Consider the following 24,030-nt stretch of genomic DNA (forward strand, 5'->3'; position numbering starts at 1 on the left):
ATAAGCTGTAGAAAAGTCTCTTTTCTAGGGGGAACTCTGCCTTAATGTCTCAGAATAGTATGGTAAATGCAATAGCCATTTGAGAGGAGAGACACACACACTGGGGGCATTTGAATTCTGTTTGTTAAAACCTGGGCAACATTATGAAGTACTTTCATCTCCAACAACGGGACACAGAGAAGAAAATGAAAGAACTAACAATGAATATAATCTCTGTGTGGGATTCACTGAAAAATCTTAATTTATGACAAAAAAAATGTTCAATGAGATAATAGTTTGCTATCAATAAGGAGCAGTAAAAGTGGTTATTAAGATCTGTGCAATTAGTTTCCCATTGAATGAACTACTTTTTGCTCCAGGGAATTCAATGTCTTTTGCCTCTCACAAACCATCATAATCATTTATGAAACATAAAAATAAAAACCTCATTAGCAAGCCTCACTTCATTCTTACATTATCAAAATCTTCCTAGTTAGGCACCAGGCATCTCTATTTTTTAAAACTTTTTTGGACAGTTCTTACACCGAAATATTTTTTTAACTAGGATTAAATAATCTCCAAACTAAATATTAAGTTATTAAATGATCATGAGTATTTATTCGATACAGGATTTATTTGTCATCTAGAATATACTTCATGTTCTTGAGAAATATTTTTTTCTCATCAATAATCAACATGTGCTTTTATCATATGCCTTCTCCTATGGTAGGGAATTTTGGCAGCAACATGTTTCTAAGCAGAGAAAGCCCATGTCACACATAAAAGACGTGAGGGGTTTCCTTTCAATTTCCCAAAACTTTATACACTTACACAAGGTTTTAACATTTCTGAATCCTCAGTGTCTATAACAGTGCCTGAAACATAAAAGGTGCTAAGTAATAAATGGTCAAGTAAATTAATATATGAATAAGTGATTGATTCCATTGAACTATATTTTCCATTAATTTGAATGCATTATTATTCTGACTGTTTCACTTCATTGAACCTTCTTTTTCCCAGGCTTTTTATTACCATTTCTCACTCAGTGAGGAAGAGAAAGGATAGTATTTCTGTAGGAAATGGGATATTATTATATTCTCAAAGTTCTGCCTTGATTTTCTCCAAACTCCAGGATTCTCTTTTTTTTTCTTTCATTTTTTCTGTTGCTCCTACAGAGGCAGGTAGAAGAAATCTGAAAGAAAATCAAGAGTTGATTCAAAAGAGAAAAAATAAATTTGTATGTCCCCACTGTAGAGCACCTTATTAAGTCCAAGTGAGCAAGAAAAATATAGCACTCATAATTAACAACTAGAAGGCTCTAGTAAAAGCAAAGGAAACTTTGAGATTCTAGACTTCATCAGTTATTAAAAGAGAAAAAAATTCCCCATGGCCAGCAGGTTAGAAGTTAATTAAGAGAAGTGCTAAGGGACTTGGTGTCTAATGAATAGGCTTATGAGGTAGTTTTGGGCTCTTTATCGCCACTATAAAAGTCTCCACAATCACAAGCAACCAGGAAACAGAGCAAATCCCTGGGGTTTTACAGATCAGGCAAACTGTACAAGGGTCCTCTGCCCTGCCCAGTATTGGGTACTTTGGAACATTTTGTCCATTTGTTCTTGACACAAACCTTTTCTTGGCTTAAATAGATACAGTTGGGTAGAATGTATAATTAAAAAAAAAAATTCACTTTAGATGCATAGGTAGATGACAGTGAACAAAGGGAAAAGAATTATAAGAGAGCATAAGTGAGCATTCTATTTGGTAAAGAAATCATTTTCAAAGGATGAACGAACTGGGGCTGACATCATCGACATTGTGACATAAGGTAGTCCCAGTTACCGGACATTGTATGTCCTCCCATGGCCCATTGGGTGGAATGTGGGAGAGTGTGGGCTATGGTGTGGACCGTTGACCATGAGGTGCAGCGGTGCTCAGAGATGTATTCATCAAGTGCAATGAATGTCTCATGACGATTGAGGAGGTTGTTATTATGGAGGGAGGAGTGGGGTGAGGGGGATAGGGAGTATATGGTAACTTCATATTTTTTGAATGTAACATTAAAAAATAAAGACAAAAAAAAAAAAAAAAAAAAAAGAACCAACAAATAAAAGGACAAATCCCACTTGATTAGAACTCTGGAGAAAATAGTGACTGGAGAAGGACTCTACAAATGCAAAATCAAAGAAAAAGAAATACACTCTCCAACACCAGTAAGAGATTTCCCTCCTGGACCTGCCAGTCCTGAACCCTCACCCTCACTCGGTCCCAAATACCTTGGGAATCATACAAGGGCAGCACTGCCTGGACACCTCCTGCCGTGGGTGCAGACTGTAGAGCCACTCACACAGTGAGTTAGAAGCCCACTCATATCCAGCCACAGGGATCCAAGTCTGCAGACAGACAACAAAAGAAACAAATGAAAAAGCCAAGTCAGGGAAATCAATGTGGATCAGTAGCTGAAACCAAAAAAAAGCCAACTCAGGGAAACTGATGTGGCTCAGTGGCTGAGTGTTGGCTTCCCACAAAAGAGGTCCCAGGTGCAATCTCCAGCCCCTGGTACCTCAAAAAAATAATAGTAATAAGTGAGGATTTCTTATCAGAAACTGATGAGGAGAGAAGGCAATGGTATGATATATTTAACATACTAAGAGAGAAAAATTGACAGCTAAAGATTCTTCATCCATCAGAACTTTCCTTCAAAATTGAGGGACAGTTTAAACTATTCACAGAAAAACGGAAACTGAGTAACTTCATGACAAAAGATCTGCCCTACAAGAATTACTAAAGGCAGTTCTGCCATTTGAAAAGAAAAGACAGGAGGCAGGAGCTTGAAATAGTGTGAAGAAATATCTCCTCTAAAGGGAGCTAAAAGGGTAAATGAAAAATCCCATTAGTCTTCATACTCAATATACCATGCTACTCTTTAATTCCTATAGGTTAGAATACAACTGAACAAGAAAAATACAGATTTCTTGATAATGGACATGCAAAATATAAAGAGGTAATATGGAACAGAAACGAGAAAAATAAGAGAACCAGAGGGCTATGGGAGCAAGATAACAAGTATGCTATTGAAGTTAAGTTGGTATCTTTCAAAATTAGTAGCTAATAGATGTAGTAGTATAATAGTGGGTAACTGCTAAGAAGGTATTTTAAAATTATTCAGAAAAAAAAGGAAGGGATCAGACAGATACTTGACAAAATATCAACAATACAGGAAATAAGGTTGCAATAAAGGAAAAGAGACGTATAAAAAAGATATGACATATTAAAACAAAAGGGCAAAATGTCTGAAATAATTAATTACTGACTTTACAGTAATAGCACTAAATGTTAATTAAACTCCCCAATCAAAGTGTGCAGCAAACGCAGTGATGAAAGGGAAATTGATAGCCCTAAATAGTTACATTAAAAAAGAAGAGCTAAAATCAACAACGTAACTGCATACCTGGAGGAACTATAGAAAGAACAGCAAATAATCTCAAAGCAGAAGGAAAGAAATAAGAAAGATTAGAGCAGAAATAAATGAAATAGAGAATTAAAACTCAGTAGAGATTATACACTGATGTTTATAGCACCATTATTCACAAATGATAAAATATGGAAACAGCCCAAGTACCTATCATTCAATGAATGTATAAACAAAATGTGGTATATACATACAATGTAATACTATTCAGCTGTAAGAAAAAAAATGAAATCAGGATGCATATGACAACATGGATGAATATTGAGGACATTATGTTGAGTGAAATAAACCAGACACAAAAGGACAAATATAGCATGGTCTCACTAATATGAACTAAATGAAATGAGTAAACATGTGGAGGTAAACTATAGAGTATAGGATACTAGGAGATAGAATGTGGGTTAAGAATGGGAATGGATGCTTAATGTATGTAGAATTTTTAATAAGGTTTATTGTAAAAGAGTGGAAATGAATAAAGTTGATGGTAACACATTACAGTGAGTATAGCTAACACTACTGATTTATAAATGTGATTGTGTCTGAAAGGTGTAGCCTATGGACATAAATCCCATTTGAAAGGAAGCTAAAGGATAATCTAGGGACTATAACATAGGGATTTAGGTGGTAGATGAAGATTTTGGCTAATAGTATAAATATAGGAATGTTGTTCTTTTACAAAGTGTTAAGAATATGATTATACATAGGAAAATTGCAACTAATGTAACTTATGGATGATAGTTAATAGTAATATATTAATAGTTTTGCAGCAAAGGCAGAAAAGATATCAGTTCTAAGGGACAGTGATAGAGGATTATAAGGGGTATGGAATTTTTCCTATTTGAGTAATGAAAACATTCTAAAATTGACTGAGGTGATGATAGCACAATTCTGTGATGAAAATGAGAGCCATTGTCTGTAAACTTTGAGTGGATTCTACAATATTTGGGACTGGATGACACAGTAAATTCTGTGGTGAAATATGGCCTATGGTTAACAGGAGAAATATGAGAATGTTCTCTTATGAACTATGACAAATATGTAATAGTAATACAGGGAGTCAATAATCAGGTGGGTTGTGAGTAAAATATACCAAATGTAAGATATGGGCTATAGTTAGTAGTAATACTTTGACTATGCTCTTTCATAGTTTGTAACAAATATTTCACAACAATGCGAGGTGTTAGTGGTATGTATGGGATCTCTGTATAATGACATGAATGTTTATTTTGTAAGTTCACAAATTTAACACTTATGGTTTATGTATGTTCATGTATGAACAATATACTTTAATAAATTTTTAAAGGATAAAAAGCACTAGCAAGCACTAATGAAACCCAAAGTCATTTATTTGAAAAGACAAAAATATGACAACCATAGCTGGACATACAAAGGAAAATAGAGAGAAAATGCAAATAAATCCAATCAAAATGCTGGGGAGAAATTACTGCTGACCTACAGAAATAAAATGAATCATAAGAGGGTACAATGAAAAATAGTATGCCAAAAAATTAGAAAACGTAGGTGAAATGGACCAATTCTTAGCAACACATAAACAACCTACATTGACTCTAGAGAAAATACATCTCAATGTACAAATTACAAGTAAGGAGATTGAATCAGACATCAAAAAACTCCCACTAAAGAAAATCCAGGATGAGATGTCTTAAAAGGGGAATTTTATGAAACATTCCAAGAAAATAATATTGATCCTTCTCAAACTCTTTAAAAAAACTGAAGAATAATGAACACTACCTTACTTATTCTATGAAGCCAATATCACACAAATACCAAAGCCAGATAATGATACTAGAAGAAAATTGCAATTTTTCTTGTGAATATAGATGCAACAATCCTCAACAAAATACCTGCAAATTGAATTTGACAGTACACTAAAAGAATTACATACCATGTTTAAGTGGGTTTTACTCAGGCATGCCAGAGTGGTTCAATATAAGGAATTCAATTAATTTAACTCACCACATTAAAAAACATTAAAAAAGACAAAGGGAAAAACACACATGATCATCTCAGTTGACCCACAAAATGCATTTGACAAAATCTGGCATCCTTTCTTGATAAAAATACTTAGAGATATAGGAACGAAGGGAACTTTCTCAACATGATAAAGAGCATATTTGTAAAACCTAAAGCTAACATCATCCTCAATGGTGAAAAGCTGAAAACTTTCCCTCTAGATCTAGAACAAGAAAAAGATTACTACTGTCACCACTGTTATTTAACATTATGCTGGAAGTTCTAACCAAAACAGCTACACAAGAAAAAGTAATAAAAGTTGGACCAGGTGCCACCTCCACATGAAGAACAAAGACTTCGTTACTGTGAGACCCTCTAAGGAGATTCCCATGGCTCTGGGTCTATTTGGGCCACATTCATGGATGAGTCATAGGATCTTCTTACTTCAGTATTTTTGTTGATAACTCCACCTGTACCTTTGAAAATATATTATTAAATGGAGATCCAAGATGGCAGAGTAGGGAGTGGCAGGGCACCATTGTCCTCCAGAAGCCACAGGAACACAGGCAGGCATGCCAGGCAAAGGGGAAGTGGCAGACCACAGGGTGATCAGTATGGGCAGCCAGTGATAAGGGGGCCCAGCTGGGCACTGGGGGAACGGTATGGCATGGGGGCAATTGGCATGGGTGACTGGCGAGTGGGTGCTCAGCCAGGCACCAGGGGGATGGCAGGGCCACAGGTCCATTGGCACAGGCAGCCACCAAGACGGGACCAGCTAGGCACTGGGATGCAGCAGGACAGAGGGGCAAGTGGCACAAGCAGCTGGCAAAGAGGGGCCTAGCTAGACACTGATGGCCTGAGAGGAATCCCATTTTCTCCCCTCTTCTCTTTTTCTTCATCTTTTCTTTATTTCTTTTCCTTTTTTTCCCAGTTAAACATGGGCAGTTCTAAAGATAGGGAATAAGTGGAAACAAGTTTCAGAGAAAAGAATTAACACACACCAAACAAGAACAAATCCCTGAGCATGAGAGAGAAACTAACAAATTGAACCCATCAAGATAAACAGATGTCTCAGCAAAAAGTCATACTAAGAAATATGAAGAAATGGTCCAATCAAAGCAACAAATTAAAAAGCCAGAGGAGGTACAGAATTTGGAACAAGTAATCAAAGATGTCCACATATCTCCTAAATCAATTCAAGGAGACAAAGGAAGAGATAAAGGCTATTAAGAAGATACTGGTTAAGCTTAAGAAGAAATTGTAAAGGGGTGGGTGGGGGAGGATCAATGGTTAGATCCAGAGGTGGGGCTTGCGTCTCCACCCCTGTACTGGGCCCCAGCACCCACCCAGTCAGCTGAGGCCAGCATGATCAAGGCCCTCCTCATCTTCAACATCCACGGGAAGTCACGTCTCTCCAAGTTCTACCAACCCTATAGTGAAGATACACAACAACAAATCATCACAGAGACTTTCCATTTTGGTAACTAAAAGAGATGAAAATGTTTATAATTTCCTAGAAGGAGGATTTCGATAATCAGTCTTAAGCTGTGTGACTTACTGTGACCTATGGAGTTAAATCTAGTTAATAGGAAGATCTGATAACAAACTGATTTACAGAGACTAAGCCACGTTGTACTTCATCTTCTTGTGGGTTTTTCAGAAAACTTGGCATTTTAGATCTAATTCTAGAATTTGTGGAAACATTGGACAAGTGTTTTTAAAATGTCTGTGAACTGGATTTAATTTTCGATGTAGACAAGGTCCACAAGGTCCACAATACTCTAGCAGAAAAAGTGATATGGGAATGGTATTGGAGACCAACATGAATGAGATTGTTACATAAATTGATGCAGAAAGTAAACTGGAGAAATCCAAGGCTGACTTAGCAGGGGTATCAACACATGCTCTATCAACTGTAAAGAATGAATCTTCCTGAGATCCCAAGAAATACTGAATTGGTATCAACAGTACCAATTCATGAAACCTGCCCTCTTTTAAATAAAAACATTAAAAAGGTAAAATCCAGGTAAAATCCAGGGGGGAAATACATCTAGATTTACCATGCAGTTGTGTACCAAAAATAAAGGAGAGTCTTAACTCTTGCTCTTGGATTAGGTCAAGGTAAAGTATAGAAGTTGTGTAAAATCAGTATTTGAATTTCAATGTTGCTTTTCTTGCTCAGTGATTTTAAAGAAATTATGTAGGTTCCAATATGATTTTATTTATTTTCTAGATTGCATGACTAGGCCCACATAAGGCATGCCTCTATAATTTTCTACTACAGTATTTTGAAATGGGTATAAGACATTTAATCATGTACAACAAAAAATGTTGATATTTGTATGGATCACAAGTGCAGAATTCCTTAATTCTATTTGTCACACTCGTTATTTAAAGAAACATTTATGTATTGCATAAAAAAACATTATGAACTTTTTCTATTAGTTTGAATAAACTCCAAGGTAACTGGACTGATAAAGAAAAAAAAAAGGAAAGGAAGAAGAAGAAATTGTAAACATATGCAAAAAAATTACAGAACTTATGGTAATGAAATTCACAATGGAAGAAATTAAAAATATGCTAGAATTACACAACAGTAGATTTCAAAAGACAGAGAAAAGAATTAGCAAATTAGAATATAGGACATCAAAAACTGCACAGACAAAACAGAGAAAGAAATAAGAAAAAGTGAGCAGGGACTCAGGGAATTGAATGACAGCATGAAAGCAGCAAGAGAAAAAAAAGCCATCCCATACAAGGGATGCTCAGTAAGATAACATGCTGATTTCTCATCTGAAACCATGGAGGTAAGAAGTCAGTGGTATGACACATTTAAGGTACTGAAAAAGAAAAACAACCAACCAAGAATTCTGGATCCATCCAAATTGTCCTTCAAAAAGGAGGCAGATATTAAACTATTCACAGATAAAGAGAAATAGACATAATTCATTAACAAGAGTCACTATAAGAAATATTAAAGGAAGTTCTGCCAGCTGAAAGGAAAAAAGAGAAAGAAAAAAAGAAAAAAAAAAGAGAAAGGAAAAAATAGAGAGGTTTAGAGGAGAATGTAGAAGGAAAATTTATTAGTAAGGGCAACCAAGAGAGTGTAGCAGGGATGTGAGTGGGGCCAAAGGTGCTTGAATTTGAGGGTGAGCAAGGTGGGGGAATTGGGTTGGATTATCCATGGAAATGAAGGGAGGGCTGGAGGAAGAAACAGGTGAACCTGGAGAGTAATAGGTCTGGGATTAAAACTATCACTGTGGGAATGTTCTTTTAGCAATAACAACAGGGAGGGGTTATTGATGCAGGGCAATATGTGAAAAACGGTGCACCTGGGGCATGCTTCTGTGGAATATGAACGTTTTAACTTGTCATAGGGTGTTATCTCAGTGAATGGAGACCCACATGATAAACAAGAAAATATTGAGCTCCCAACCTGCTAGATTCTCAAATAGAGGGGAAAGAGTCTCTCAAGAACATAGGCAGTACCTTATAAAAGAAGATGGACTAATATGTCAATCTCTCAATATTAATGCATGTAACTATGAACAATTTTCTTCAACATTACAACCTAGTGGTTACCATGGGTTCCAAGGAGAGAGGAAGGGAAAAATGGATGGCACATGGGACATTTTTAGGGCATTGGAATTGTTCTGCATGATCTTACAATGATGGATACAGGCCATTATGCATTTTGTTAGAAGTTATAAAAGTGTACTGTACAGGATGTGAAACGTAACATAAACTACTGACCATGGTTAGTTGCAATGCTTGAATATTTCTTCATTGATTTTAACAAATATACCATACTCATGTAGGATGATATAAATAGGGAAAAATGTGAGAATGGAGTATTTGGGAATCCCCTATTTTTCTATGTGACTTTTCTGTTACCTAAGACTTCTTTGAAAATAAAGTGAAAAAAATGAGACACTAGGGGAAGATAAAGAAGGAATTGTCACTGTAACATAAAAGGTGATAGAACTTACAGGAATGAAAACACAATGCAAAAATATTTTTTTAAATTTTAAAAATTCTTTTTAAATTTTGTATTTTTTATTATTTTTATTTATTTTTTGGCTTTGTTTTGGGGGAGGTTTTGGATTGCAGAAGAGTCACAACTGTGACAGAGGAGGATCATTGGCATGGGGCTTTAGGGGTGGAGGGATATATGGGAAAGGGTGCACCTGGGGCATGCCTCTGTGGAAGATGAATGTATTCAAGTGGTTATGGGGTGTTGTCTCAATGGGTGGAGACACAGACAATAAATCAAAGAATATTGAATTCCCATCCTGAGGAGTCCTGCTACATTCTCTAATAGAGCACAAGAAATCCCTAGAGAACATGGGCACTGCCGGGCAAAGGAGGAATGACAGGCCCTTGATGCTGATTCTTGTACTTATGAACCTTTTTCTTGTGAAATTGAAACAGCCTAGTATTATATATTACCAAAAGTTACCTCCTGAAAACCTTCTTGTTGCTCTAACATGGACTCTCTGTAAGCCAAACTCAGCATATATCTCATTACCTTCTTCCTGCCATGGGATATGACTTCCAGGACAAGACCTCCCTGGCACCAAGGGATTAATACCAAGCACCAATTACTCATGCATTTGGAAATAAACCTTGGCCAAAAGGGGGAAATTTAAATACAAATGAGTGTTTCATGACTAAGAAATTTAAAAATGAATCAGGAGGTCATTCCAGAGGTTACACTTATGTACTTCTGAGGAGGATCTCACTGACTGCCACAGTAAACAGCGCCTCAAGCAGGGGGAGTTCCTGAGATCTGTAGAGACATCTGGATATTATAGAAAGGACAGACAATCCCTGGAAATTGGCACCCTGTCAGTGGGTCTTACCTTGGACTCTATGATAACCAATCCCCCCAATGTATCAGAGTTGGGCTCATTTATAATTTTCCTACAATGGTTTTAAAGCCCCTTTTATTTGAACCCATAATTAGCACTATGCCCATTAAACTTGTGTCACAGACTTAAATTTTCTGGCTATTCATATGGCAGTTGTGCTCTCAATATCAGCAGAGCTGCAGCCAACACCTACCATCCAATTCATTGGACTAACTCAGGGCAACTAACAAAAGGATGATAATGGACATGCTCATCCAAGAAAACACAGAGTATTTACAACTGCAAACCAGACAGTTCCATCCATCTGCCCCATGGCATCACCATGCCCAAATTCTCAAGTTTGAGTAAGGAACAAACATAAGGGTGGAATGCAACTATGGACTAAAGTAGACTTATTATTATTCTAATAATGGAAGAACTTGTAACATTGATATAAAGGAAGTGGTCACCAGCATTTCTAAGGGGAGGGAGAAGGAAGAATAGGTGTAACATGGGGCATTTTGAAACATTTGGAATTGTTCTGCATGACATTGCAATGACAGAATCAAGCCATTATAAATTCTGTCAAAACCTATAAAATTGTGCAATGGAAATTGTAAACCATAATGTAAATTATAGACCATGTGAATAACAGTGCTTCAATATGTGCTCATCAATTGTGAAAAATGTACCATACTAATGAAGGATGTTGTTAATGAGGAAATGTGTGGGAGGGGAGGAAGTTAGGTTTATGAGAATCCCTTTATATTTTTTATGTAACATGTATATAATCTAAAGCTTCTTTAAAAATAATTTTAAAAAAGAGTGTGGCGAGAAGTTGCCTGCTACATTGGCAGATAGAAGAAATTCCATGAGTAATTATTGAAGGTATGGAATAATAAATATAACATGTTTTGCACACACACACAAAACTGAAAAGTAGGGAGCATTACCTGACTCATTCTATGAAGCCAACATCACCCTAATACCAAAGCCAGATAAAGATGCTGTAAGAAAAGAAAATTACAGACCAATCTAATGAATTTAGATGCAAAAATCCTCAACAGAAAACTTGCAAATTGAATCCAACAACACAGTAAATTAATTATATACCAAGAACAAGAGGATGTTATCTCATGTATGCAAAGATGGTTTAACACAAGAAAATCAATTAATGTAATATACTACATTAATAGATTGAAGGAGAAAAACTGCATGATCATTTCCATTGATCCAAGAAAGGCATTTGACACAATCCAGCATCCTTTTTTTAATTTTAAATTCTTGATAGTATCTTTATTCCTGTGAGTCTGCATAGTGAGTGGAATAACCCATTTTTAAAAAATTTTAAAAACAATTTATTGAAGTATATCATTCATACATGAAACTATGTAAATAATAAGTGCATAGCAAAAATTGTGAACTTACAAAACAAACATGCATATGATACAGGGATCCCAAATATTATCCTACCACAAATACTTTGCATTGTGAAACATCTATAACAAATTATGAAACAACATCAAAGGATTCCTGCTAACTATAGTCCATATCTTATATTTCATGTATTTTCCCTAGTCTACCCTATTATATTTTTTGTTCATAAACCATTTATCTAAAGTGTATAATCAATAACATTTGTTATAATCACCAAGTTGTGCATTCATCACTTCAACCAATGTTAAAGTAGTTTCATTACTCCAAAAACAAAAAAACAAACCACTATCAAATCCATATGGTAACACTACTAATTACAAATCCTATGATGTACTTTTACCATTTTGATTCATTCCCCAAAATTCCAAACAACTTTTTACCAATTCTGTAAAGATTAAACCCCAGCTTTCTCTTCTCTAACCACTATCATTTTTCTGTTGACTTATTTTCTAGCTATTAATTCCATGAGTTAGCTCATTATATTTAGTTCATAACAGCAAAATCATACAGTATTTGCCATTTTGTTCTGGCTTGCTACACTCAACATAATGTCCTCCAGGTTCATCCACATTGTCATATCTTCATGACTTCATTTATTTTTATAGCTGAATAATATTCCATCATGTGTATTTACCACAGCTGTTTTTCTGTTCATCAGTTGATGGACACCTGGGTTGTTTCCATCTTTTGGCACCTGTGAATAATGTTGCTATGCACATGAGTGTGCAGATTGTTCATGTCACTGTCCTCAGTTCTTCTGTGTATAAACCTATATTAGTCTGCCAACAGACTTTGCTGATGCAAAGTACAAGAAATCTGTTGGTTTTTATAAAGGATATTTATAAAGAAAAGGTTGCTTTCTCACCAGTCAATTGCAATGTATTGAAGATGGTTGCTAATCTCTGCCTGGTCCTTCCTTCCTGGGCTTCTTCTCCTCTTAGGGCCCCATGGGTCCAGCTTCTTCCCAATTTCAGCTGTAGGCTGGCATTGACTTGTCTCTCAGGGCTTTCTCTCGCTCAACTACAAATTATCAGGTGAATGACTCATTTCTACCTGTGGCCACAGGGCAAAAAATGACAGAGCTCTCTCTCTTCCCATGTGTCTTCTTGAGTGAATATCCATTTGTATCAGCCCACCAAGGGGGCAAGGACTCAACCTGAGTCATGTCTTACTCACATGGATGAACCAAAGACCTAATCTTAACAGGTAATTTAATCAAGGCCCTTCAACGGTATCCAATATAATCATACCCAGAAGAAGAATAGTTTAGAAGCATAATCTTTCTTTTTTGGGGGGGTTCATAAATAATCTCGAACTGTCACAATACCTTATAATGGTACTGCCAGATCACATAGCAGATCTATATCTAACTTCCTTAGGAAATACCAAAAAGATTTCCACAGTGGCTGTACCATTCTACATTCCCACCAAGAGTGAGTAATCATTCCTATTTGTCCACATCCTCTCCAACACTTGTATTTTTGTTTTGTTTTGTTAATAGTGGCTGTTCTAGTAGGTGTGAAATGATACTTCATTGTAGCTTTGATTTGCATTTCCTTAATATCATCACTGATAACTAGTGATGTTAAACATTTTTTCAATTTTTTTTTTTTTTTGCTATTTGTATTTCTTCTTTAGAAAAATATCTATTCAGGTCCTCCCCCACCACCACCTTTTTTTGTTTGTTTTAAAATCAGTTCATTTGCCTTTTTATTTTTGAGATATAGGATCTCTTTATATGTCATGGGTATTAGACCCTTGTTACATGTGTGATTTCCAAATATTTTCTCCATCGAGTACAGAGCATTATCACCCTTTTGACAAAGTCTTTTGAGGGGCAGAAGTGTTTAATTTTGAGAAGGTCTCATTTATCTATTTTTACTTTTGTTGCTCATGCCTTGAGTGTAAGGATTAAGAGACCTCCACCTACTACAGGATCTTGTGGGAGTTTCCCTACATTCTCTTCTAGGAGTTTTGTGGCCCTGGATTTTATGTGTAGGTCTTTGATCTATTTTGAATTGATTCTTGTATAGGAAGTGAGATAGGGGTCATCTTTCATTCTTTTGGTTATGGATATCCAGTTCTCCAAGCATCATTTGTTGAACAGACTGTTCTGTACCAAAAAAGTGGACTTGGTAGGCTTATAAAAAATCAGTTGAGGGAAGCGGATGTTGCTCAAGGAGTTGAGCACCTATCTCCTATATGGGAGGTCCTGGGTTTGGTTCCTGGTGCTTCATAAAGAAGACAATGAGCAGGCAAAGAATAGACAATAGCAAAAACAGTGAGCAGACAATAAGGAAAAAAAAGAGCATACAACTAGCAAAAACAATGAGCAAGACAATGAACAAAGAATGACCAGGCAATGAGCAAAAACAAATGAGCAGGAAGTAGATGTGGCTCAAGTAGTTGAGTGGCTGCCTCCCATATGGGAGGTCCCTGGTTCAGTTCCCAGTGCCTCCTAGAGAAAAAACAAACAGACAATGAGCAGACAAAGAGGACAAACAATGAGCAAGAGCAACAACCAAAAAAACTGAGGAAACCATCTTGGAAGGAAAATCAATTGGCCGTAGAGGTAAGGGTATACTTTTGCAGTCTCAATTCAATTCTGTTGCTCACTGTGCCTACCTTTATGCCAATACCATGCTGTTTTAACCACTGTAGCCTTATAATACACTTCAAATGCCAGGAAACATGAGTCCTCTGACTTGACTCTTCTTTTTTAGGATATTTTTGGCTATTTTGGACCCCTTTTCCTCCCAACTAAATTTTGTAATTAACTTCTCTGTTTCTGTAAAGTAGGCTGTTGGAATTTTGTTTGGTATTGCATTGAATCTATAAATTGATTTGGGTAGAATTGACAGCTTCACAATGTTTATCCTTATAGCAATGATTTCTTTTAGCAATGTTTTATAGTTTTCTCAACACAGATCCTTTACATTCTTGGTTAAGTAGATATTTGAGTCTTTCTGTTGCTATTGTAAATATATTTTTTCTTGATTTCCTCCTCAGGTTGTTCATTACTAGTGTATAGAAATGCTACTACTTTTTGCATGTTGATCTTGTATCCTGCCAATTTGCTGAATTCATTTTTTAAACCTTAATAGCTTTCTTATAGATATTTTGGGATTTTCTAAATAGAGGATCATGTCTTCCATGAATAGTGAGAGTTCTACTTCCTCTTTTCCAATTTGTATGCATTTTATTTTATTTTTTCTTGCCTAATTGCTCTAACTAGGACTTCTAGCACAATATTGTATGCCAGTTGTGACAGAGGACACTCCTGACTTTTTCCTGATCTTAGAGAGAATTCTCTCAGCCTTTCCAAATTGAGTACAGGTTGGCTGTGGGATTTTCATATATGCCCTTCATTATGTTGAGGAACTTCCCTTCTATACCTATCTTTTTAAATTTGCATTATTTTATCAAGAAAAGATGCTGGATTTTGTCAAATGGTTTTTCTGCATCAATAAAGATGATCATATGGTTTTATTCCCTTCAAATTATTAATTTGGTGTATTGCATTAATTGATTTTCTTATGTTGAACTATTCTTGCATAGAAGCAATAAAACCCTTGACTGTGATGTATAATTGTTTTGAAATGTTTTTGGATTAAATTGCAAGAATTTTGTTGAGAAATTGGTCTGTAATTTTCTTTTCTTGAGTATCCTTATCTGGCTTTGGTATTAGGGTGATGTTGGCTTCACAAAATGTGTTAGGTAATTTTCCCTCCTTTTCAATTTTTTGGAAGAGTTTCAACAGGATTATTAATTCTTCTTAAAATATTTGATAGAATTCACCTGTGAAGACATCTAGTCTTGGACTTACATTTGTTGGAAGTTTTTTGGTGACTAATTCAACCTTTTTGTTTGTGATTGTATTTCTTATAGAGTCAATTTAGGTTGCTTGTGCATATCTAAACTCCTTCCTGGTGGACTGTCGCTTTTATTAATATATAATAGCTTTCTGCATATCTTATCACTTTTTTACATTTAAAGTCTGTTGTGTCTGACATGAGTATAGCTACCCTGCTCTCTTTTTGTTACTATTCATGTGAAATATATTTTTCCAACCTTTCACTTTCAGTCTATTTGCATCTTTGGGTCTAACATGATTCTCTTGCAGACAGCATATGGATGGCTCGTGTTTTCTTATCCATTCTGTCACCCTGTTTCCACTGATTGGAGATTTAGTAACATTCAATCTTATTACTGTAAAAGCATTACTTACTTCAACCATTTTATCCTTTGGCTTTCATATGTCATATCTTATTTTTGTCCATCTATTTTACCTTTTTGGTTATCCTTTCTGATAGTCTTCACCTGCACACTCTCCTCCAAGCCTCTCTTTTCTTTTCTGGCTGCAGAACTCCTTTAGTGTTTCCTACAGAGCTAGATTCTTGTTTATGAACTCTTAGTTTCTGTTTATCTGTCACTATTTTAAGCTCACTGTCATATTTGAGGACAGTTTTGCTGGGTAAAAAAATTTTGGCTGGCAATTTTTCTATTTCAGTATCTTAATTATATCATATCACTGCCTTCTCACCTCCATGGTTCCTGGAAATAAATTTGCACTAAATCTTATTGGATGTCCCTTGTATATGATGTTTTGCTTTTTCCTTGCTGCTTTCATAACTTTCTCTTTATCTTTGGCATTGGATATTCTGCATATTATGTATCTTTGGAAAGGTCTATTTGGATTTATTCTAACTGGAGTACACTGTGCTTCCTGGACACTTATATTCATATCTTTCATGAGATTTGGGAAATTTTCAGCCACTATTTCCTCAAAAATTTTTCTGCCACTTTTCCCTTCTCATCTCCTGAAACTCACATGACACATTGGTTGGTGTGCTTTATGTTATCATTCAACTCCCCAAGATCATGCTCAATTTTTTTCCATTCTCTGTTCTCTCTTCAATTTCATTTGTCCTTTCCTGCATCACTAATTCTTTCTTCCATGATTTCAAATGTGCTGCTGTGTGCCTCTATTGTATTTTCAATCTCGTTATTGTGTTTTTCATTCCCATAAGCTCTGTTATTTTTCTAAGCAAAATTACACGTTTTTCTTTGTGTTCACTCAGTGTCTTCTTAATGTGTTTTATTTCTTAGCCATGTTGTCCTTCATCTCCATGATTTGATTCAGGAGATTTGTATGAGCCTCATTGATTAGCTGTTTCAAGTCCTGTGTCTCATCTGGAGCTTTGATTTGTTCCTTTGCCTGAGTCATATCTTCCTTTTTCTTTGTATGGCTTGTAATTTTTTGCTGATATCTAGCCATTTGATTCTGATGCTGTTTACCCTGATGTTCAGTTTCTCTCTCTTGCCTAGGAATATACTGTTAAGTAGCTATGTGCTACCATTGTTCTTTGACCCTTCAACTTTTTCAAGATATATAAGATTGCTCCTGTTTAACTGCTGAAATCAGGGCTAAGAACTCAATGGGGCACAGGCCAGTTTCCAAGGACCTTGGAGAGGGAGACAGTAAAAGCACCTGACTGCCTCTTTTATTGTTCCTTTTTTTATTGCACTTTTATGGTCTGGCCAGCAGATGGCAGTCTTTGAAAGCCCTCTCACCTCAGACCCCAGGGGCTAGGGTGTAATTCCTTAGGTAGGTGTGTGGTGCAGAAGCAATGTCCTCAGGGCTCGCCAAACCCTGAGAACAAATTTTCTCAGAGGTTGTTCTTCTCTTTTGGCTGGCCACACCCTCCCTTGCTCTGCCTCCTCAGCAACCAGGCCAGGGCAGTAGGAATGGTATTTGAGTAGACAAATTATCTTTAACTCCCTTTGGCTCTGAGTGCAAACCATGTTGTGATACCACCCAGCCTGGAAGCATGGTAACCCTCTATGCAGTAGACCTTCTCTAGCCAAAATCTGAATTTGTTGTAGGGTGTGTACCTCCCATTCCCCTTTCTTGGGGAAAAGGACCCCTGCAAATTCCTCAGTCTGCAGCCATTGCAATCCACAACCACTGCAGTCCACAGACTGCTATGTGCTCTCTAGGTGAGGACATGGGCACCTGATGCAGCTTTTGCAGCTCAGCTCATGGGATTTTTCAGCCAGCTGAGACTTCCTTTGACCCTCTTTCTTCTAGGTGTTGTCTAGCCTTCTCCTGGTGTCCTCAGGCCCAGAAGAACCCTCCAGACAATCTCCATCTGTCCTCTAGCTATTTTTTTCAGAGAAAAGTGATCCTTCTGCCTGTATAATCCTCATCTGGAAGTAATTCCAGCATCCTTTCTTGATAAAAACATTTGAAAGGTAGGAATAGAAGGAAACTTCCTCAACATGATAAAACACATATAAGAAAAACTCACCACTAACATCAGACTCAATGGTGAAAGACCAAAAGCTTTCCCTCTAAGATCCAGAAGAAGACAAGGATGCCCAGTGTAACCACTCTTATTCAACGTTGTTTTAGAAGTTCTTGCTAGAGCATTTAGGCAAGAAAAAAAAAATAGAAAGCATTCAAATTGGAAAAGAAGAAGTAAAAATCCCCATATTTGAAGATGACAATATCCTAAATTTAGAAAGTCTTGTGAAATCTACAACAGAACTACTAGAGCTAAAAAATGAGTTCAGCAAAGTGGCAGGATATAAGATTAACATGCAAAAATCAGTAGTATTTTCGTGCACTATGAATGAGCAATTTGAGGAGGAAATCAAGAAAAAATTCCACTTACCTTTAGCAACTAAAAGAATCAATTATCTAGAAATAACATGTATTTAGACCCCAATCCTTCTAGAAAAATATATCAAACCATCAGAATTAGTAGGAATCTATGGTAAGCACAATAATACAGCCCATGTCCCCCAGAGAAAGCCATATCCTAATCCCAGGATCCTGTGAATTGGTTGCCTTTTTACCTTACATGGCAAAAGGGACTTTATTGATGTATTTAAGACTAAGGACCTTGAGATGAAGAAATTATCCTGGATTATCTGGGACAGGGGACTTAATCACAGGATAACTTTAAGAACCTTTCCTGGCTAAATTTAGAGTCAGAAGGAGATGTGACTAGAGAATAATAACCAGTGAGATGCAACATTGCTGACTCTAGAGTTGGAAGAAGAATATGGACAGTTTCTAGAAGCTGGGAATGATAAGGTAAAGAATTTTCCTCTAGAGTCTTCAGAAGGAATGCAGCCATGTTGACACTCTGACTTAGCTTAGTGAAACTAATGTTGGACTTCTAACCTATAGAACTTTAAAATAATAAATGTATGTTGTTTTAAGCCACCATGTTTATGGTAATTTGTTATAAAAGACTAATACAGAACTGAAGACGTCATTTGTCAACTCACTCTAAACATCAGGTAGACTTTAACCAGAGTGGACGCTAACTCCCATGCAGCAGGCACTGCCTTTGCTTATACAAAGAATTTAGAACCTCAGCATTAAAAGTCAAACTGGAGGCAGAAAAGTTTTAGAAATGAGATCCCTGAATAAAGCTGAAAATCTTACACTCAGTGAAAGGGTGGGAAAGAAAATTACTTTCTTTTAGTTTTTCTAAATTAGTGTGTATTATATTTCTAATCTTTAAACCTATCACTACTATTTCATTTTCCTATTAATTGAATTTGGAAATATATTAGGCTTCATTTTTGAAGAAATTTTGGACCACAGAGGGTTCAACTATGGCAGGGGAGGAACGCTGGTGTGGGGTGTTATTGATGGGAGACACATGCTTGGGAGGAAGTTCTCCAGGGCATGTATATAGGGTACATAAAAATGTTCAGATATATTCTGTGTATTTTCATAGTAGTGGCAGTTACAAATGACAAGTGAGGGAGTGCTTAATTCCTAGCCAGGGGAGTTCCATCACATTTCCCAATGGAACAACAACAATCCCCCAAATGCAAGGGCAAAGACCAGTGAAGAAGGATGCTCCAATGATGGGTCCTTAATACTGATGATTATGCTCATGAGCCTGTGTGCCTGAAATTTGAACTAGGCCTAAGAGTTATCTCCTGAGAGACTCTGTGTTGCTCAAATGTGGCCACTCTCTAAGCCAAACTCAGCATGTAAATGCATTATCTTTCCCTCACCATGGAATATGTCTCCTGGGAACGAGCCTCCCTGGTGCCAAGAGATTTCTACCAATCATTAACTGGTGATACAACTAGAAAAAGACCTTGAATAAAAGGGGGGAATTGTAAATACAAATGAGTTTATATAGCTAAGAGTCTTCAAAAAAGAGTCAGGAGGTCATCAGAAGGGTGCACTTATGCATACCTCAGCAGGATTTCAGAGATAGCCAAAGTAGATACAACCCCAGGTACTGGTGCTCCTGAGGGCTATGGAGACATACAGGTTCTATGATCATGGCAGTTTGCTCTGGAGTTCAGTGTCTTGTCAGTGGGCCCCACTTTGGAATTTGTGTTCCTGAAAGTGATGGAGTTGGACTCAGATGTGAACTTTCTACACATGTCTCTTCTGTCACTTTTACTGAAACTGTGGGTTATTATATACCCAGGAGACTTCAATCTCTGGACTGTCCATGTGCCAGGTGGGCCCTGAGCCACAGCAGAGTTACAGCTTCTACTCTCCGGTTTGTTGGACTTGCACAGGTCTGCTAACAGGGAGGTGAAGTGGTCAACCACTACACCAGGGAACTGAGAGTGCCTACAACTCCAAGCAGGAGAATCACATCCATCAACCACGTGGGATCTAAGCCCCTTCTCAATATAGAGGTGGAGTGGACATCACCAGGCCAGGCTTCACAGGATGGAGGAATAAAATATGGATTAGAGTAGACTTACCAGTATTCTACTATAGAACTATTGTGACTGGTAATGGAAGAAACTGTAGGATTGACCTGGAGAAAGTGGCCATGGTATTTGCTAAGGGCAGGGAGAGGGAAGAAGAGATGAGATGTGGGGGCATTTTCAGGACTTAGAGTTGTCCTAAATTATATTGCAGGAACAGATGCTGGACATTATATATCCTGCCATAACCCACTGAATGTTCTGGGGGAGAGTGTAAATCACAATGTAAACTATAATCCATGTGGTGCAGCAGTGCTCCAAAATGTATTCACCAAATGCAATGAATGGGCCACAATGATGAAAGAGGTTGTTGATATGGGAGGAGTGGAGGTATGGAGTGTGGGGTATGTGGAAACCTCATATTTTTTAATGTAACAGTTTTTGTGATCTATGTATCTTTAAAAAAAAGACAATTTAATAAAAAAAAAAGAAAAGAACATATTCCTGCCAATAAAGGGGAAAACAAAAACAAAGCAACAACAACAAAAAAAAACCATGGCTTAACCATGGTTCTTGGTGTAAAATAAATATAAAAAGAGAAAAAAAAATCCCCCCCCTGACAATTTACCACCATAGGCCCCTATTAATTTCAGAATACAGAGAATAGAGAGAATAGAATAAATTGCAGTGAGTTGTCGAGTGAACAGTATGACAACTATCTAGTCCAATATTTTAGCTCTCCAGTTTCCTCTATGCAGCCATGTCTACTGAAGGCCCTCCATTCCTGTTAGATCTCCTCTGCATATGGACCACCACTATCCTTCAATACAGCTCACCCAAGGCTTTAAAAGCTCATTAATCAGAGAGCTTGTTAAGCTTTGAAATCTACTTCCCCATTTCTACCTATTGGTCTCAATTTTACCTTCCAGAGTCAAGACCACTAGGTTTGGACACTCTTCCAGAGTTAAGTCTTCCAATATTTGTAGGTTATGAGTATGCCATATCTAGGCAAATAATTCTGATTCCTTGGCTGTATTTTCCTGCTTATGAAGAAAGGTCAAATAGGTCAGATGAAAACTTGTAAGCTGCCTTTAAGAAACAAATGATAGGGAGAATACAGTTTCATATAGAGAGCATTACTTTTATTGGTAAAAATCATAGGAAATGTCATTTTAAAAAATATATTTTATTGAAGTATATGCATAAACATGCATAAACAATAAGTGTATAGTAAAGACTGTGAACTTACAAAATAAACATCCATAATATCATACAGGGATCTCATACATCATCTCTCCACCAAAACCTTGCATTGTTGTGAAACACTTGGCACAAACTATGCAAGAGCATTGTCAAAATATTACTACCAACTATAGTCCCTATCTTACATTTGGTGTATTTTCCCCCAACCCACCCTATTGTTTAAAAAATGTATTTTTATTACAGAGGTTGTGAACTTGCAAAACAATTATACACATGTGTAGATTTCCCATACAACACCCCTTCACCAACACACCACACCATGGTGGAAAATTTGTTACAGATTATGGGATAATATCATCAGACTATTACCACCATCCATGTTCCATACTGTACATTTGGCACATTTTCCCCATACACCTCCATTATCAACAGAGTACATCTTTGGTATTGATGCAAGAATATTATAGTATTGCTGTTAGCCAGAGTCTATAGGTCACACCAAATGTACTTTCCCCATGCTTCTCCACATTCCCACCACCCTGCAGTAGTGATGTACATCTGCTCTAGCTTACAGATGGACACTCTTGCATTTGCATCCTCAATCACAATCCTCATCTGTCTCTGGGTTGACTGTGTTATTTAGTCCCTAGATTATTCTTTAGCTTTCTTTCTATTAACATTTACTTCCCCAAACTACCCATTTCAGTCACAATCTCATTTATAAATGAGTTGCTACTCACTAATGTATTACCATCAACTCATCCATTTCCACACTTCCACAGTCAAGTTCATTAAAACTTCTACATACATTAAGCATCAGTAGTTCTTCTAAACTCTCCTCTTACCTCCTAATAACCTATACTCTAGTTTTTAACTCCATGTGTTTATTCTTCATATTTATTTCATATTCATGAGGCCATGCAATATATGTCCTTTTGTGTCTAGCTTACTTTGCTTAATATGCCTTCAAGTACATGTGTCCCAATTTCATTTCTTCTTACTGCAACATAGTATTTCATCATACGTATATATCACATTTTGTTTATACATTCATTGGTTGATGGACACTTGAGTTGTTTCCATCTTTCAGCAATTATAAATAATGCCACTATGAACATTGGTGTACAGATGTCTATTCATGTCATAGTTTTTTAGTTCTTCTGGATATACTCCTAGGAGAGGAATTGCTGGATCATATGGCAGTTCTATATTTAGCTTCCTGAAGGACCACCAGACTGTCTTGCACAAGGGATGCATCATTTTACACTCCACCAACAGTGAAGGGGTGTTCCTATTTCTCCACATCCTTTCTAGCACTTATCATTGTCTGTTTTTTTTAATAATGACCATTCTATGCAGTGTTAGATGATGTCTCATTGTTGCTTTAATTTTCATTTCCCTAATAGCTAATGATATGAAACATTTTTTTAATGTACTCATTGGGCATTTTTATTTCCTCTTTGGAGAAATGTCTATTTAACTCTTTTGTCCATTTTTAAATTGGATTGCTTGTGCTTTTATTGTTGAGTTGTATGATCTCTTTATGGAAATCAAACCCTCATCAAATAAGTGGATCCCAAATATTTTCTCCCATCAACTGGGCTGCCTTTTCACTTTCTTCATGAAGTCCTTTGAATCACAGAAGTGTTTAAGTTTGAGGAGGTCCAATTTATCCATGTTTTCTTTTGTTGCTCATGCTTTTGGTGTAAAGTTTAAGAATCTATCACCTACCACCAGGTCTTGAAGATGTTTCTCTACAATTTTTTCTAGGACCTTGATTGTACTTGCATTTATTTAGGTCTTTGATCCATTTTGATTTAATTTTCATATAAGGTATGAAATAGAGGTCTTCTTTCTTCAATTTCTCCCAATGCCATTTGTTGAATAAACTGTTCTGCCCAGTTGGGTGGGTTTGACAAGCTTGTCAGAAATCACTTGGCCATAGATGTGGGGGTCTGTTTCTCAACCATCAGTTTAGTTCCATTAGCTTATGAGTCTTATGCCAATACAATACTGGTTTTTCCTCTATAACTAAGTAATATGATTTAAAGTCTGGAAGTGAAAGTCCTCCAACTTTACTTTTCCTTTTTAAGATGTTTCTGACTATTTGGAGCCTCTTACCCTTCCAGATAAATTTGAAAATTGTGTATTCCATTGAAAAAATGCTGGTTGAATTTTTATTGGAGTTGCATTGAATCTGTATATCAATTTGGGTGAATTGACATCTTAATGATACTTTGTCTTCCAATCCATGAGCATGGAATATTCTTGCAATTATTTAAGTCTTTTTTTATTTCTTTTAGTAACACATAGTTTTCTGAAAACAAGTGCTTTATGTTCTTGGTTAAGTTTATTCCTAAATATTTGATTATTTTAGTTGCTATTGTAAATGAAATGTTTTTTCCTGACTTCCTT

The 24,030-nt window shown here is 36.5% G+C and overlaps 1 pseudogene; it reads left to right on the top strand.

The window, feature by feature from the left end:
* The first annotated feature begins 6,787 nt into the window (after positions 1-6,787).
* On the top strand, positions 6,788-7,452 carry LOC101432041 (AP-3 complex subunit sigma-1 pseudogene; annotated as a pseudogene).
* The last annotated feature ends 16,578 nt before the right edge of the window (positions 7,453-24,030 follow it).

Source organism: Dasypus novemcinctus, chromosome 29 (assembly GCF_030445035.2).
Source record: "Dasypus novemcinctus isolate mDasNov1 chromosome 29, mDasNov1.1.hap2, whole genome shotgun sequence".
Classification (NCBI taxonomy): Eukaryota; Metazoa; Chordata; class Mammalia; order Cingulata; family Dasypodidae; genus Dasypus; species Dasypus novemcinctus.